Source organism: Pinus tabuliformis, chromosome X, assembly GCF_031772625.1.
Source record: "Pinus tabuliformis cultivar Carrire ecotype Pingquan chromosome X, CPIR1, whole genome shotgun sequence".
Taxonomy (NCBI): Eukaryota; Viridiplantae; Streptophyta; class Pinopsida; order Pinales; family Pinaceae; genus Pinus; species Pinus tabuliformis.
In genome coordinates, this window is record NC_142308.1 from 1,229,353,584 (window position 1) to 1,229,369,768 (window position 16,185).

Sequence of the window (16,185 nt, forward strand, 5' to 3'; positions counted from 1 at the left end):
TGGGCAACCATACTATAATGGTTATGCCCATCAACCTTGTCAAAGTTGCCAGCATTATGCTGGTTTGCAAAGACCCATTGCTCAGGCGATCCCATCTTATCCTGGGTATGCTTCGCCTAACCTGAATCAACAGTTTCCTTTTGTAGCAACTCTAGAATTACCAGATCTAAACCGGCTGACGAATGATCCAATTGCTTATGCTCCTTGGTGGCCAGCGATTCCGCATAAACTTCCTTCAGATATTCCTAAATTTAATGGAAATCCGGGTGAAGATCCGTCGAATCATGTGATGACATTCCATCTATGGTGTTCATCGAACACCCTGAATGATGATTTGATAAGACTTCGCCTCTTTCAGAGGACGTTAACGGGTCCAGCGGCAAAATGGTACATTGAATTGCCTAGAGCTTCGTTCGACAACTTCAGTACCTTAGCCACAACCTTTTTAACCCATTTTCAATTACCGATAAGGTATGAAATGGGAACAGAACTACTTACCAACTTCAAACAGACGACTGCCACCCACATATCTGATCATATACATGAGTGGCGACATCGTCGTAGGATGGTAAAAACGTACGTTCCCGGTCAGCTATTAGCTGAATGGTTTATAAAGTCGTTACTTCCTGCTATAACAGAAGATGTGGCCAAGGGGGGAGTTGTAACAGAGGAGCAAGTTATCGCTCGTGTACAATATTTGGACTTAGTTTATACTCAGTCCGACACGCTCTACGACAAAATACCCGATGCTCCTAGACCGGAATTTTCAATTCCTCCTCCTCCTAAATCAAACAATGACTCTCACGCCAGCGATGGCGTGATTGGCAAGCACAAAATTTATAGTCAAAATGCAAATGAAGAACTTCTTGCCTTAGAAGTAAATGCCATGTCGACCGACAAGGGCAAACAACTGAAGCAACCAGAGGGCAAGAAGAAAAAGAAAGGGAGAAAAAGGAAACCCCCAGCAGGGTGTCATATATGCGATGAGGATCATTGGACGAAAGATTGTCCACATATAGCTGAAGTTAAGAAACTCTTTAAGAGTTCAAAAACCCCAGCAGTATTGACTGATCCGTTTCCTAATCCATGTGAAAATCTGGTTGCTAATCAAAATGCTTCCCGATCCCAAGTGCTTATGTTGTCTACCTCAAAGCAGCAAACTAATGCTTTGACGAGGAATAAAGATTACAGGAATCCAAAACTGTCGAACAACAAGGCTAATGAACAATCTAGTAGTTCGACAACAAATTTGACCGAAGTTGTGCCACCCATCATCCCTGAGCCAATAATAAAGTCGGAAAAGGGAGCAGTACACAAATCGACATTTAATCCTTGTGTGAAAATAGCACAGATAGAGGACCTGGCCCAATCGCCGTCCGTTATGTCGACACTTGAGGTACCGCACAATTGCTTCTCCCAAGAACAAGCTTTATTATCAGCAATAGGTGGAATTGACCCAATGGATTCCAATCTTGTCGCCTTTGATCATAAAGGATATGACCCTCAGTTACCAGCTCAACTAGCTTTCCTTATTCAGGTGAAAGCCCTCAACAAAACTGTTCATCGAACAATTATTGATGAGGGGGCATCTACATGTCTTATGTCGATGAGTTGCTGGAAAGATTTAGGCTCACCACCCTTGTTGAAATCGTCAACGACGTTAAAAGCATTTGATGGACGATCATACACTCCATATGGGATTTTAAGTAACTTGCAAATTGAACTGGGGGGCAAAACAGTAGGAATTGATGTTGAAGTAATTGATGGAAATCTCGATTACAACATCCTACTTGGAAGACCATGGATCTATGCCATGGCCGCAGTTGTGTCGACCTACTTCAAGAAGATTGCATTTCCCTTCCAAGGAGGAATTACAATCATCGACCAACAAACTTTTCTCCCCAACAGTCCACAAGTTACGGGAAGCATTCCAATGATCCATGGAAGGAATCATTCACTCCAAAATATCGGAGTAGGTCTCCTAAAAGACCCTGCATTAATGGGTACTTTTTCCCTACCGCCTCCAAGTAATCTGGCGGAAGTGGCCACAGTGGAATATGAAACCTTCTATGTCTGATGGATTTTGACTCCGAGGACGGTTCTTATCTCGTGTCAACCTCGTTAAAAAATGAAACAAGGAGTCATGGGGATAGTTCCTTTACTGTGTCAACCTCATTAAAAAATGAAACAAACCCCCTTTCCAAATCTCAAAGGTAAACCTTCATTCCAACCACCGAGTTGAGTGCAATGAAGCTTGGGGGGCATGCACCTCGATTTGCGTTATTATGCTGGGGGCATGCAAACTTATCTTCGAGCAGTTTTAACATAAAGTTCATGCTCGTTAAAAAATAAACGCAAGATTCGAGCAGTTTTACCGTGGAATTTATGCTCGTTAAAAAATAGAAAAGCGTGAGCAAGAGTTTCCACCAGAGTTTAAGCTCATTAAAAAATGAACCTATCCCGGTAAATAACCATTGTGATCGTAAATTTATTAGCCATGAAAAGCCTTGGTCGTGTTTGCACTTGCCACCTCCATTCCATTTGGCCGATCTTTCACCCCCATATGATTGTTTACCCATTTTGAGGAACAACTGCGAAGAGTGATTTCACTCAGCCATCCTTGTGACACTGCCGTGATTGGAAATTTCCAACATGTACCTGGAATCTGCTGCTATCCCTGTTTATCACTCGTTCCTCAAAAGACGAGTCTTCTTTGAGCTCTTTTCAATTGAATCGTAAAATATGAAAAGTTTGCTGAGTTTTGGCCTTCCAGCTCATTAAAAGGACCGGAAGAGCTATCCCTCCTCTAGATTTTAATCTTTTTGGACCTGAGGGATTATTGCACAAAAAGGTCGAGCGCTTGTTTTATTCGGCTCGTTAAAGTTATCAAAAACTCGTCCCTTCTGTATTGTTTTATACTTTTTCGGACTTAAGGGATTAGATGACAAAAAAGGAATTTTGGAGTTAACTTTCTGTACCTTTTTAGACTCTCTAAAAATGAAAAGGACCGAGTTGTCTTTGTCGCTAGACTCGTTAAAATGATTAAATAGCGACAAACTTGTCTTTAGACGAGAACGAGTTTCCCTATCGCTAGGCTCGTTAAAACATAGCGATGGGCTTGCCCGAAGGGCAGGTTATAGAACAAGCATATGTTATCCTCCTCAAGCTTGACAAAAATAAAGAGGTACTGGTCAGAAATGACTGGGGAAAAATTGGGAGAACCTCAAAGCTTTAATGGTAGCAAGTCGCTCTTGAACATGACACTTTGTCCTCCGTATCACATCGGGTTGGGTTGTTTCATTCACCGGTCTCATCACCATGGTCTTCGCCAAACTATCCGTATTTGGGGTAATGCTACCGATCCATCACATCAGTGTCATCATATGTTCAAGAGATGTTGTTCAGAAAGAGTCAACCGTGTCCCATCCACTGCCATACATTATCCTTCATCCACCCATGATCGCCACCCTGAATCATATCTCACAGATTGTTTTCACCTCCACTAAAATCATTAGCTCCGTTCTTTGTCACTGATGTGGGATTCATTAAGGCCCTCCTTTGACAGATCGCTTCTTGTCGAATTCAGCTCATTATCCTAGAAGTTGATCTAGGAACACCCCCCCCAGTACTTTGAAGCTTGCATGCCTCAATGGCAAGTTTCTCACTTCCAGCGACAGGTATACATCAATGACCTTCGACCAGAAGATTTTGCGTGGTGTTCGACGCCAAGTCCTATATTCACACCATGTGAATTGTACTGTAGTACCTTGAGGGTCATTATCATTATCGGTGATTCCTCTCGCGCTTGTTAACGGTTTACGTTATTGACCGGTAATCAAGCGATGTCTTTCCATGTTCGACTTCAACGCAATTCTCACATGGATCGACTTGTACTTAGAGTGAAGATCGAACAAGTTTGAAGACCCCGGATCTAGTTTCATCCATCCGGGCTGCGATATATATTCAGGAAATATAAAGACATTTGATATGTACATTATTGCAGCAGATGATCATCCTACTCAAAGGATGATAATTTCAGCAGAGAATTATCAGTCTACCATCAGACGGTCGTCTCTTATATGTACCAAAATGAATTTATAAAGCTGAGCATGGGAATGCCCGCTTCAGCTAGATCATGAAAGCATAATGAAAAATAATGTATTGTATTGTATTTTATTACCGGGCACCTCTCAGCGATTGAATGAACTTCGGATCCTCCTGATAAAGCATTTCACCCGATAAACGACCTCATACTTTAGGGGGCAACTGTTATAGACATTTTTGTGCCTAACGGCATGAAGCATGAAATGTCAATAATCTGAGCGATGCAAAGTCCCTAAACATGTTGTTCCTACCCCTAGAGGAACAAGGTCAGCAAACCACAGCACTGAAAATCAGTTCTCCACCTGAAAACACTCAAAAACAAGCTATTTCTGGATCATGTCAGCTGCTCCACTGAGCATCTGCGCTGAATGTCAACTGCTCCACTCTGTACCTGCGCTGAATGTCAAAAGCAATGAAGGCTACCTGCGCTGGGCGAGATTGGCCAAGTGGCACAGTCATTCTGCAAGGTGTCAAATGCCCAGGAAGCTTCCAAAATGACACTTGGATCAAGGAATTCGCCTTGTGATGAGTAAGAGGATCTAGATCTCCAAGTGGAAACAAGAAACTCCAAGTGGACTCAAGAACTGAAGAATAACTAAAGTGGGAGAGGACACTAGTCAGCTTCATGCCAGCCTCAAGCTGACTCATCTTTTCTCCAAAACTCCTATATATAGAGCTCTCTCATGAGGTCTAGGGAGGCTGGAATTTTGTGCAAGTAAGGAAGTGCTGTTGGTTTGAGTATAGAAATGTTGGGTGATTTGCTTGAAGGAGGTGAAGAGGAGATTTCTTTCTGCTGGGAGGTGTTGCTGGATTGGACCTATTATGGTTGTAACACTCTCAGAACTTTACTTCTTCCATTAATAAAGCATTTGAGGTTCTTCTATATGCATGTGTCTCAATGGTGTATTGATGCTTGTATATTTGATTTATTCTAATCCTTGAATCAATTATGGATGTATGCTTCTTGTAGTTTCCTTTTCTTGTGCTTTTACAGGATCTTTGTGTAGCTGAGCCGGTGAAAGAGCAAGGAGCTGGGAGCAAGCAGCAAAGAGGGAAGATTGGACCAACCATTAGCGGAAGATAACGGTTAGTGGATCCTTTTCTCCTCTATCTCTCATCTCATAAAGAAGTAATCTTGAATAGCTTTGCATTCAGTTGTTGCTGAGGTACTATCACCCTTAGAGTGGGATAGGGTCATTTCGTATAGGGTCATTCAGAATTGGATGATCTGAAATTACAGAGATACATCAGATTCAATATCAGGCTTCTATAAAGTGAAAAAAGGTGTGTAGTTTTTTTTTTAATTTTTGTGTAAGCTTGGTTTAACGAAATTCAAAGGGCATAGTAAAGCATTATTATCGGTAACTGATGCCCCGAGGAAAGAAAATGCAAACACCTAGTAAGAAACCTGAAAGCTCTAGCATGACTCATGAAGAAGAGGAAGAAATGCTACATGATATATCAAAATTACAAGAACAAGTGCAACATATGTCACGCTCACAAAAGCTAACAGAAGCTAAGATAAATGGCGTGGAATCTAAGATAAATGGCGTGGAGTCTAAGATAAAGGGCATGGAAGCTAAGATGGATGATTTGAAGATAGATTTGAAGACAAACATGGCAGATTTGAAGATAGATTTGAAGACAGACATGGCAGATTTGAATACAGATTTGACAAATTTTCTACAAGAAATACTTACTAATGGTGAAAAGGTTGTAAAGGAAACTCATGATGTGAACAAAAGTAATGTTAATCATGATTCCATAGACTCTAATGTTGGATCGAAGACCCACCATATTCCAAAAATCGATATGAGGAAGTTTGATGGCAAGGATCCCGCCACATGGATATTACAGATGGAGCAGTTCTTCGATCTCAATAATGTGCAAAACACACAAAAGGTACGTATGGCAACTGTATATTTGGAACCAAATCAGTTTGTATGGTATCAATGGCTTTGCTCTCGTAAAAAATTTATCACTTGGGCAATTTTTACGGAAGAATTGATAGCACATTATGAAGATACAAAAAGCAACACTTTTTTTAGCCAATTGATAAGTCTCAAACAAAAGGGTTCAGTAATGGAGCACATTGAGGAGTTCCAAAAATTGAACATAAGGGTAAAAGATATTCCAGAGGAGCATAGGATTGATGTGTTCATAGGGTCTTTAAAGGATAATATCCAACATGATGTTCGCCTTTGGGAACCTGATTCATTAGAGAAGGCATTCAGGTTAGCAAGAAAAATGGAAAGCAAAATTATGGCAACTAGGAAGCATACCACTCACAACTATAAAGACGGAAGTGTTGTTGCCCCTAGTCTTCCACAACCTATAAGGTTGACACCACAAAAATTGGAAGAAAAAAGAGCAAAAGGGCTTTGTTACAGTTGTGATAGCAAATACACTAAAGGTCATAAGTGTGCTGAGAAGAAATTATTCTACATAGATTGTGAAGAGGAAGAAGAAAAGGAGCAAGAAAGGTCAAAAGAAGAAGATATACTCCAGGAACAAAGCCTAGATGAAGAACAAATAAATCCAACCATATCTTGTAATGCATTGGCGTGAATTACCACTCCTCAAACCATCAAGATAGAAGGACAAATCAAGAAGAAAAAGGTAATAGTGTTGATTGATTCAGGAAGCACCCACAATTTTATTCATTGTAGGGTAGCAAAAGAATTGAATTGCTTCCTATATCCAGCACCAGAGTGTCAAGTGATGATTGCAAATGGAGGAACAATAAATTGCTCTGGAAAGTGCCATAATATCAAGCTATCCATGGGAGAATATGTATTGACTAGCCCAATGCTTTCCATTCCAATGGGAGGTGCTGATGTTGTACTAGGAGTCCAATGGCTACAATCCTTGGGTACAATAGCTTTTAATTTTCAAGAACTTTTCATCAAATTTTCTACGAAAGGAAAGGAAGTTGAATTAAGGGGTATTGCAGGGAAACCAAGAAAGATAATCAGCTCTCATGGTATGACAAAGCTTCTAAAAAAGGAGCAAAGAGGTGTAATTGCACAATTATGCTCGCTAGATGTTTCCACATTGGAATCATCTATTTCTCCAGATCTCCAAAAAGTCTTGGACAATCATTCCAAGGTATTTGAGACTCCCAAGGGTCTCCCACCTATGCGTGATCATGATCATGCTATTCATCTGATTCCAGGAAGTGTTCCTCCAAACATCAGGCCGTACAGATATCCCTATGTCCAAAAGAGTGAAATTGAACGTATGGTTGCAGAAATGCTAGAGGCTGGTATAATTCAACCAAGTCAAAGTTCTTTCTTAGCTCCAGTAGTATTGGTGCACAAGAAGGATGGATCATGGCGCATGTGTCCAGATTATAGGGAGCTCAACAAGCTCACTATTAAAGATAAGTTCCCCATTCCTGTTATTGATGAATTACTGGATGAATTGCATGGATCAATTTACTTCACCAAGTTGGATCTTCGTTCGGGATATCATCAAATCAGAATGAAGATTGAAGACATTCCAAAAACGGAATTTAGAACTCATGAGGGTCATTATGAATTTTTGGTCATGCCTTTTGGCCTTACCAATGCACCTTCAACATTTCAAGGTTTGATGAATTCAATTTTCAAACCATTCCTTAGAAAATTTGTGTTAGTATTTTTTGATGATATACTAATCTACAGCAAGTCTTGGAAGGATCATGTTGAACATGTTGACAGGGTGCTACAACTATTGGAGGAGAAACAATTATATGCAAAAAGATCCAAATGTTTCTTTGGAGTCCAGGAGGTGGAATATTTGGGTCATATTGTATCTCATGAAGGAGTTAAGGTAGACCCTAGCAAAATTAAAGCCATTAAGGAATGGAAAATCCCCACATCCATAAAGCATCTGCGAGGATTTCTTGGGTTGACAGGGTATTATCGCAAGTTTGTTAAGAATTATGGGAGAATAGCAGCACCTCTAACAACATTATTGAAGAAAGATTCATTTTCATGGACTCCGAAAGCAACAAAGGCCTTTGAACATCTTAAAGAGGCAATGTGCCAAGCACCGGTCTTAGCTACACCGGACTTCACAAAAACCTTTATTGTGGAATGTGATGCTTCAGGAAATGGAATTGGTGTTGTTCTAATGCAAGATGAAAGACCCATTGCTTTTGAAAGTCGTCCAATCAAGGGAAAGTTTTTAAGCAAAGCTATTTATGAGAAGGAAATGTTGGCAATACTCCATGCACTTAAGAAATGGCGACCCTACCTAATGGGAAGACACTTCAAGGTAAAAACGGATCATGATAGCCTTAAATACTTTTTAGAACAAAGATTATCCTCTGAAGAGCAACAAAAGTGGGTCACAAAGATGTTGGGTTATGACTTTGAAATCATCTACAAAAAAGGGAAGCAAAATGTGGTGGCAGATGCACTCTCAAGAAAGGATGAGGATGTGGAAGCATTGTTGTGTGCCATTTCTATTATCCAACCAGATTGGATAAACGAAGCAAGGGAGGAATGGAAGAATGACGAAGAAGTGTGGGCACTTATTCGAAAGCTACAACAAGATTCCAGTACTTCTGATACATTTAGCTGGCAAAATGATTCGTTATGGTACAAAGATCGCTTATACCTCTGTAAGAATTCCCAGCTAAAACAAAAGATTCTTATGGAATTGCACACTTCTCCCTTAGGAGGGCACTCGGGATTTTTAAAAACTTACCACAAGGTTAAGAAGGATTTTTTTGGGATGGCCTTAAATAAGATATTCAAAAGTTTTTGGCGGAATGTTTGGTTTGCCAGCAAAATAAAGTTGAAACAATTAAGACACCGGGTCTATTACAACCTTTATCCATTCCAAGCCAACGTTGGGAGGAGGTTTCAATGGATTTTATCACAGGTTTACCCAAGTCTGAGGGAAAGAGTGTCATCATGGTGGTAGTTGACAGACTTACCAAGTATGCACACTTTTGTGCATTATCACATCCATTTAAAGCCAGTACAGTTTCTACTGCATTTATGGAAACAGTTCAAAAGCTACATGGAAACCCAAAGATTATTGTAAGTGACAGAGATCCCATTTTCACTGGAAATTTTTGGACAGAATTATTTTCTTGTCTTGGTACTCAGTTAGCTCATAGCTCATCTTATCATCCTCAATCTGATGGGCAAACTGAGATAGTAAACAAATGTTTGGAAGGATATCTTCGTTGCTTTGTATCTGATAAACAGACACAATGGGTCAAATGGTTGCCTCTGGCTGAATGGTGGTATAACACTTCCTTCCATACAGCAACAAAAATGACCCCATTTATGGCACTTTATGGGTATCAACCACCATCCATCACATCATATTTAAGAGAAAATTCTAAGGTTCAGGCAGTGGAACATCACATCGAACATCAACAACAAGTCCTCCAACTCTTAAAGGATAACCTCGTGTTGGCACAAAATAGAATGAAACAACAGGCAGATCAACATCGCAGTGAAAGAAGTTTTGATGTAGGTGATTGGGTATTCCTACGGCTACAACCATATAAGAAAATGTCCCTAAAGCAAGCTAAGAAGGATAATAAATTATCACCAAAGTATTATGGTCCGTACAAGGTGTTGCAAAAGATTGGTACTATGGCATACAAATTGGAGCTTCCTGCAGCTTCTCGATTGCACCCAGTTTTCCATGTTTCATGTTTAAAGAAGGTTATAGGTGACAAGCTCCCAATTCAAACAATATTGCCAGAACTTGATGAGGAAGGAAAAATTATATTGGAACCAGAAGCAGTCACAGAAACAAGAACTCGACAGCTACGAAATCGATCAATTTCAGAGTATCTTATCAAGTGGAAGAACTTATCCGCTGAAGATTCCACATGGGAGGATGAGAATTTTATGCAGAAGTATCCAGAACTACTCAAGCGTTGAGGACAACACTTTTTTGAAGGAGAGGGGCATGTTGGGTCCCTATAATACTAGTGATTACCCCATTACTATTGTAGTTATACCCCTTATTTATATTGTTGTGCCCCTATTACCCCCATATTGTTATTTATGTGCCACATAGAATCCCTCTATTGTTATTTTTGTGGCTTTATATTATTATTGTTAGGTCGGCTGGATTATATTGTGACTCCTTAGACTCCTATATATAGAAATGAGGTTTTGTCATTTGTATCATCGAAGAATTGTTCATTTATGTAATGTAAAGGATGTTGCCCCCTCGAAGAGGCTGAATTCTAAGGCGTTGATCTATCTTTTCTATCTTTTCTTGAGCTGGTTTCATAACAGTAAGTTAATCAGCATCAAGATTGGTAAGTCAAGCTAAACTTGGAAATTTGTTTGATAACTTTAAAACATAAATTCTTAGCAATCTAAGTAAACAAGTAGAAATTTTAAGAATACAAAATGAGAAAAAAGAAGATGTTGATATTTTTGTTGTCCATGCAGAATCACATGACGTTAAATATTTCCCCTCATTACCAATGTTGAAGGAATTTTAGCAAGAGGACAATGGAGCAAGTCAATTATCAATGCAGCTATGTTATGTAGCTCCAAAAGGACCATGGAATCCTATTCAACCTAATGTGATGCAAGCACTTAATTCACAATTTCAAGCTTATACACATCCATATCAAAGTAATTGGAACACACCCTTTCCTTGGAAACCTTGGCCATCTCAACCCAAAAACCAATCTTGGCCACAAGTTTGGCAAGGAACTTATGGGAGCCATCCACAATATCCTTAATATTTTCCTTAATGTCCTACATATGCAACTCAATGTTATCCATACCATCAACCTACACCACAACCACAACCCTAACCACATCCATCTCAAATATTCACTCCTACTCATCTACATATACCACCATTTCTAAACCCACACAATGAAGTAGCTAACCCACTTACAATGATGGGGTAGAACACTTCCGAATATCTCCTCTTGACCTCAAAGTTATTCATCTCAACTCAAGAAGAATATTACAAAAAAGAGATTCTCTTGACACCATTGAAGGACAACATGCAAAAAAAGAAGATTTAAAAGAGAATACCATAAAATCACGGGTTGCACTTGATGAAGAACACACATCAAAATTAGAGATTGAGAAAGCTCCCTCATGGTTACCATCAAATCCTCCATGTATTGAAAAGAAAAATCAGTAAAGAGAGGAATATTTGAAGGTCATGGTAGAAGAAGACATGAAGAGTGATCCAAATAAGGAAGCAAACCAAGGGCATCAAATTTATATTGAGGTTTGGTTCTAGAAAATGAACAAGATGGAGCATCACTCTCTTCTCCAATTGTGCTTGATATTTTCAAAGTCAAAGCATTTGGTCTCTGAAATTCACATACATGTCAAATCATATATTGCAAGCCTACACATCAATTTATCTATCATCTTAATCGGAACATCGCTCCATTGGAAGTATTCCTACACTTAAAAATGATTTTTTTTTTTTATAGTAGAATGAGACAGGAAAAGAAATAAAAAATGAAAAATAAGAGAAAAAAAAAAAATCTCAGGTGAAAACCTCCTTTCAGGAACCTGAGATTGGCTCATTGATTGAAAACATCCATGAGTTAGTCAATGGTTTTGGAGAAAGAGAAAAAAAGACAAAAATAAAAGATCCTAGGTAAAAACCTCCTTTGAGGTTCCTAGGAAGACCTACTAGTTGAAAAACTCATTGAGGCGGCTAGTAGGCTTAGAAAAAAAAAGGGGAAAAACAATATTTTCTCCATGTATCTCTCTCTTAGGAATACAGGTGTTCTACAACCTCTACAAGCAACAAAAACAAGTTAGCCACCAAAGAAAAAATTGAACAAAAACCTAGTCAAAGGAAGTCAAACTTGGAATTTCTCCTCCTTTTCTTATATGCTCTAGAAGGACCAAGGCCATGCCAATCCATCACACTCATATATTTCCACCATCCACTGATCATTCCCAAGCTTTTATGACTCATTTTCCTTACTATCCTAAAATACGATAGGAATATCGCGTAGTTACTATAGGAAACAGAAATACATAGAGAAGAAAATTATTTTTGTCATATCTTAAAAACCATGCATCCATTTTCCAACATGTTTCACGGGAGATGCATATGGATGATAGTAACATGCCCAAGCAATTTTAGCAAATTCTAGTGCACAGTTCTTGAGAAATTGACATCTACCACCTACAACCATTTTTAAATTTTCTCAATATTTGTGCATCCATTTTCAAAGATGTTTCATGGGGAGATGAGTATAGACGATGGTAACATGCCCAAGAAATTTCAAAAAACTATAGTGCACAATTTGAAGAAACTGACCTCCATCACCTACAACCATTTTTAATTTTTCTTAAGATTCCCACATCAATTGGCCAATTTTGTTATTTGGGGAGGTGCATAAGGATGATGACAACATGCTCAGAAAATTTCAGGTCAATACAATATACCATTTGGGAGATATGGATTTAAACAAGTTGTAGAAGGGTTTCCTATAGCTACTGCAGAATGTCCTAGTTTACTACAGGATGTCATTGTTTTCTAAAGGAAACTAGCTGAACTGTTGGGCATGGAATCCCCCCACAGCATGTTTTGGGGCTCAAAGCCCAGGTTTTGGTCAAATATGTTGTAAGACTCCATGAATTGCGGGCGTAGAGTGCGAAATGTATATTGAGTCATAGGGTTGTCTGCCCTAAGTGTTGTAATGTAATGTAATGTCATGTCAGCCTACCCATGGTCCACAGACCATGGGATTGTATAAATAGAGTGAGGCTCTAAGTTGTAAAGATAGCTAAATGGAGATAACGAGAGATGGATTAATGTAATGATCTAGTAGCGGATAGAGAAGAAGTCTAAGTGTATTGGGTCGTAGTAGTAGGAAGAGGCTCTGCAGCTGAGTGCACAGAGGCCTAGTAGAGTCTACAGTTGATTTCATGGACCCTTGTAGCTGAGTGCGCAGGGTGAAGTTGAGTCTGTAACCCAAGAAGAAGAGTAATAAAGAGAAGCTTGATTCTAAATATTGTGTATCTGGTTTTGCGTGATTTGTTATGAATTTATGCTGTGTTGTTTATCATACACACTTATATGAATATTGAACACTATTAAGTATAATTGGGCTCATACAGATAAGTTAAGTAATCAGATAATATTGGGTTAAGAACTTGGGTAATAATACAGATCGCACCTTGAATAGAGCTACACAAAGGTAGCATTGCAGGCTGCGAGGTACTGATAGCTGCACGTAGCAACGTGCACGCAGGGACAAACTGCGGACCACCGAAAAACCATCAGACATATCTAGGGTGTAGAAACCTGGTTCTAGCACTCACCCATACTACTTTGGGTGAGACCTCAGTCCATGCCTCGCGGACTGTTACTGAAAGGGCCAGTAGTACTGGGATTTGTTTGGCTAAATCACCTTTGAACCTGGGTCAAGCCCATACAAGCCAACAAATGGTTCCGTTGTTGGGACTGGGATCTGCATAAGGGATGTCTGATGTCGTGCCACTAGAATCCAACAAAGAAAGAAATTGAAGGGTGGTTGGACAAGAAGATTCACGAGTTCACGGTGTAGGAAAACAGAAATCCATGAGTATCTAAGGAACAGTGGTTGGAGCACTACTTGTATACGAAAATCCACAAAATTTTCTTTGCATCCTTTCCTTCTGAGTTGTATGAGTGGATTGTGAAGCTAGCAGACAGTCAGGGAAGGTGTAGGCTCAAAAAACCAATCATGTGGACTCCAGAATTAGTGCGCAGACTAGAAGCGTCAGGAGATAAGATCGCGCGAGCTGTGGACCATTGGCTCGACTGAATTATAGGAGGATTTATCACTGAGTTCGCGGTAGATACAACCGTCAGCTACAGTGAGGCGGAGTGACGTTTCCTCAAGGGACCATGAGGTAAGTATATTAAATCTTTGAACACTTGGATTAAGATACTATTGTGTGAAAAGCGAGTTATGAAAATAAATTAATTTTTGGGACTATGCGAAGTGGGAAGATCTATAGAAGCGAAAGTAGTGAAGAATTAGAAACCAATCCCTTAATTTCCCCCTCGTGAGAAAGAGAGGGAGAGCTCGTGAAAGTTTCTACAAGAAGTGCAGTCAGTCTGATAAGGCAACAAATTTTGTGCTTACCACCTCCACCTACGCCGCCACCCATCTCACCCTCCTCACCTCCCTCTACACCCACACTACCTCCACCACCACCACAGTTCAGTATGGTGAGTGTGATCAAACTACCGATATTCATAGGAGTAGGGAATGAAGATCTAGACCAATTTTCGTTCGTGGTAAGAGCGGTATGGGAAGCACAAGGAGTCATGGATGACAATATCAAAAAGGCTACACTGGTAAGTGCGTTGCAGGATAGCGCATTAACATGGTACATCAAGCATTATAATGATCATCCAAACGTAGGAATCGTATAGCGCATTAACATGGTACATCAAGCATTATAATGATCATCCAAACGTAGGAATCGTAGAAATCCAGACCGCGCTGAATAGGGAATTTAGCAGGCCAAAGTCATAAACACAATCAATCATCGGGTTTAAGGAGATTGTGATGCTCCCAGGCGAGACCCCTGGAATCTGGACCAAAGACTGAAGGGTATGATTCACGAAGCCAACTTGACATTGACATTGACTAATGTACAAAACTGCACTTAAGGATGACGCTGTCATAGTAAAACCTTTCCACCCAGGCCGAAGCTTTGGAGATGGTAATGAGATTGCATGAGAACCCTATACAAGAACTTAGTCTGGGAGTCCAACAAATCCACGTGTAACTACAAAATATGTGTCTAGAGATACAAAGTTTGAAACAAGATAGGACACCTCGGCCAGAGGCATGCGAGGAGGTATGGTGCATAAAATGCGAAGGCCAAGGGCATGACAAGGACCACTTTCCAGTGTTCACAAATTACTTGGCGAGAGGAGGGCCGATGTCATTAAGACCTGAGGCACAAGCAAGACCTAGCATGACTCCTGCACTATGTGCAAGATCTATCGGATAGGAGGAAAACACACTACAGATAATTGTCATTTATTGCAGAAGTATATGCAAACGTCCCAACAATTGTTTTGTAATTTCTATAGGTCGGTAGGCCATGATGAACACACCCGTAGAAGATACGAACTAATGATGGATCAGACTCCTACCTACAAGGTGCAGACTGAAACATGAGCCCTCAAACCAAATGTAGGAATAGCACACGCTGTATTTCAGGGGCGCGGTTGGGGTCGAGGTGGAATGGGACCAGGAAGGGGTCGCATACAGCTAATTTGTTACAATTGCGGAGGGCCAGGGCACTATGCCTGAAATTGTACAAACCTAATAAGGACATCATGTTTGTATTGTACCTAGTTTGATCATGAGGTAGAAGACTGCCCTACATTGATAGCGAGACTACGTGAAAAAGGGGTACTTCAGCCCCCTCCGACTCAGAATTTGCAGATGATGAGGTTTGAGCCATGTGAAGAATACACGACTGTAAACATGATGCTCAGGAGCAGTATGACCACTGGCAATGAAAAAGGTAAGCATTCGGAAGAAAGTGCGTGGTTTTGCAAGGCTCCTACAGAGGAACCCAATTTTTATTTAGAACGTGCGAAGGAGACATTCATGGAAGCTAATAAGAGCTTCATGGAGGCCTCCACTTCAGGTAGTAAGGATCAACTAGAACCATAGATGGATCCTTCAATGCTCACTACCTTTCTGGAGACATGCATGAAATTTCTACGTAACAGCAAGGTAGTAAAAGGACTACAGGAACTTATCACTAGGTGTGCGGGGTCAGGAGAACCGCGCGTGGTCCGGAAACTTGGAAAGCATGCATTGCACACAGGAAGGGAAATGAGGTCGACTGTGCAAAACAACGAATATGAAATGGATCAGGTAATCCTGGATCTCGAATTGGATGTGAATGTACTACCAAAAAAACATGGGAACACATGGGCAGACCCGCGCTACAGTGGTGTCCCATTTAGTTTCAAATGGTTAACGAATAGAAGATCTTGCCCATGGGAAGATTGCAAGGGGTGATAATAGATATTGAAGGTGTGAGTGCGCAAGAAGATTTTGAAGTGATAGAGATTGTCGATGACAGTAATCCCTATCCCACA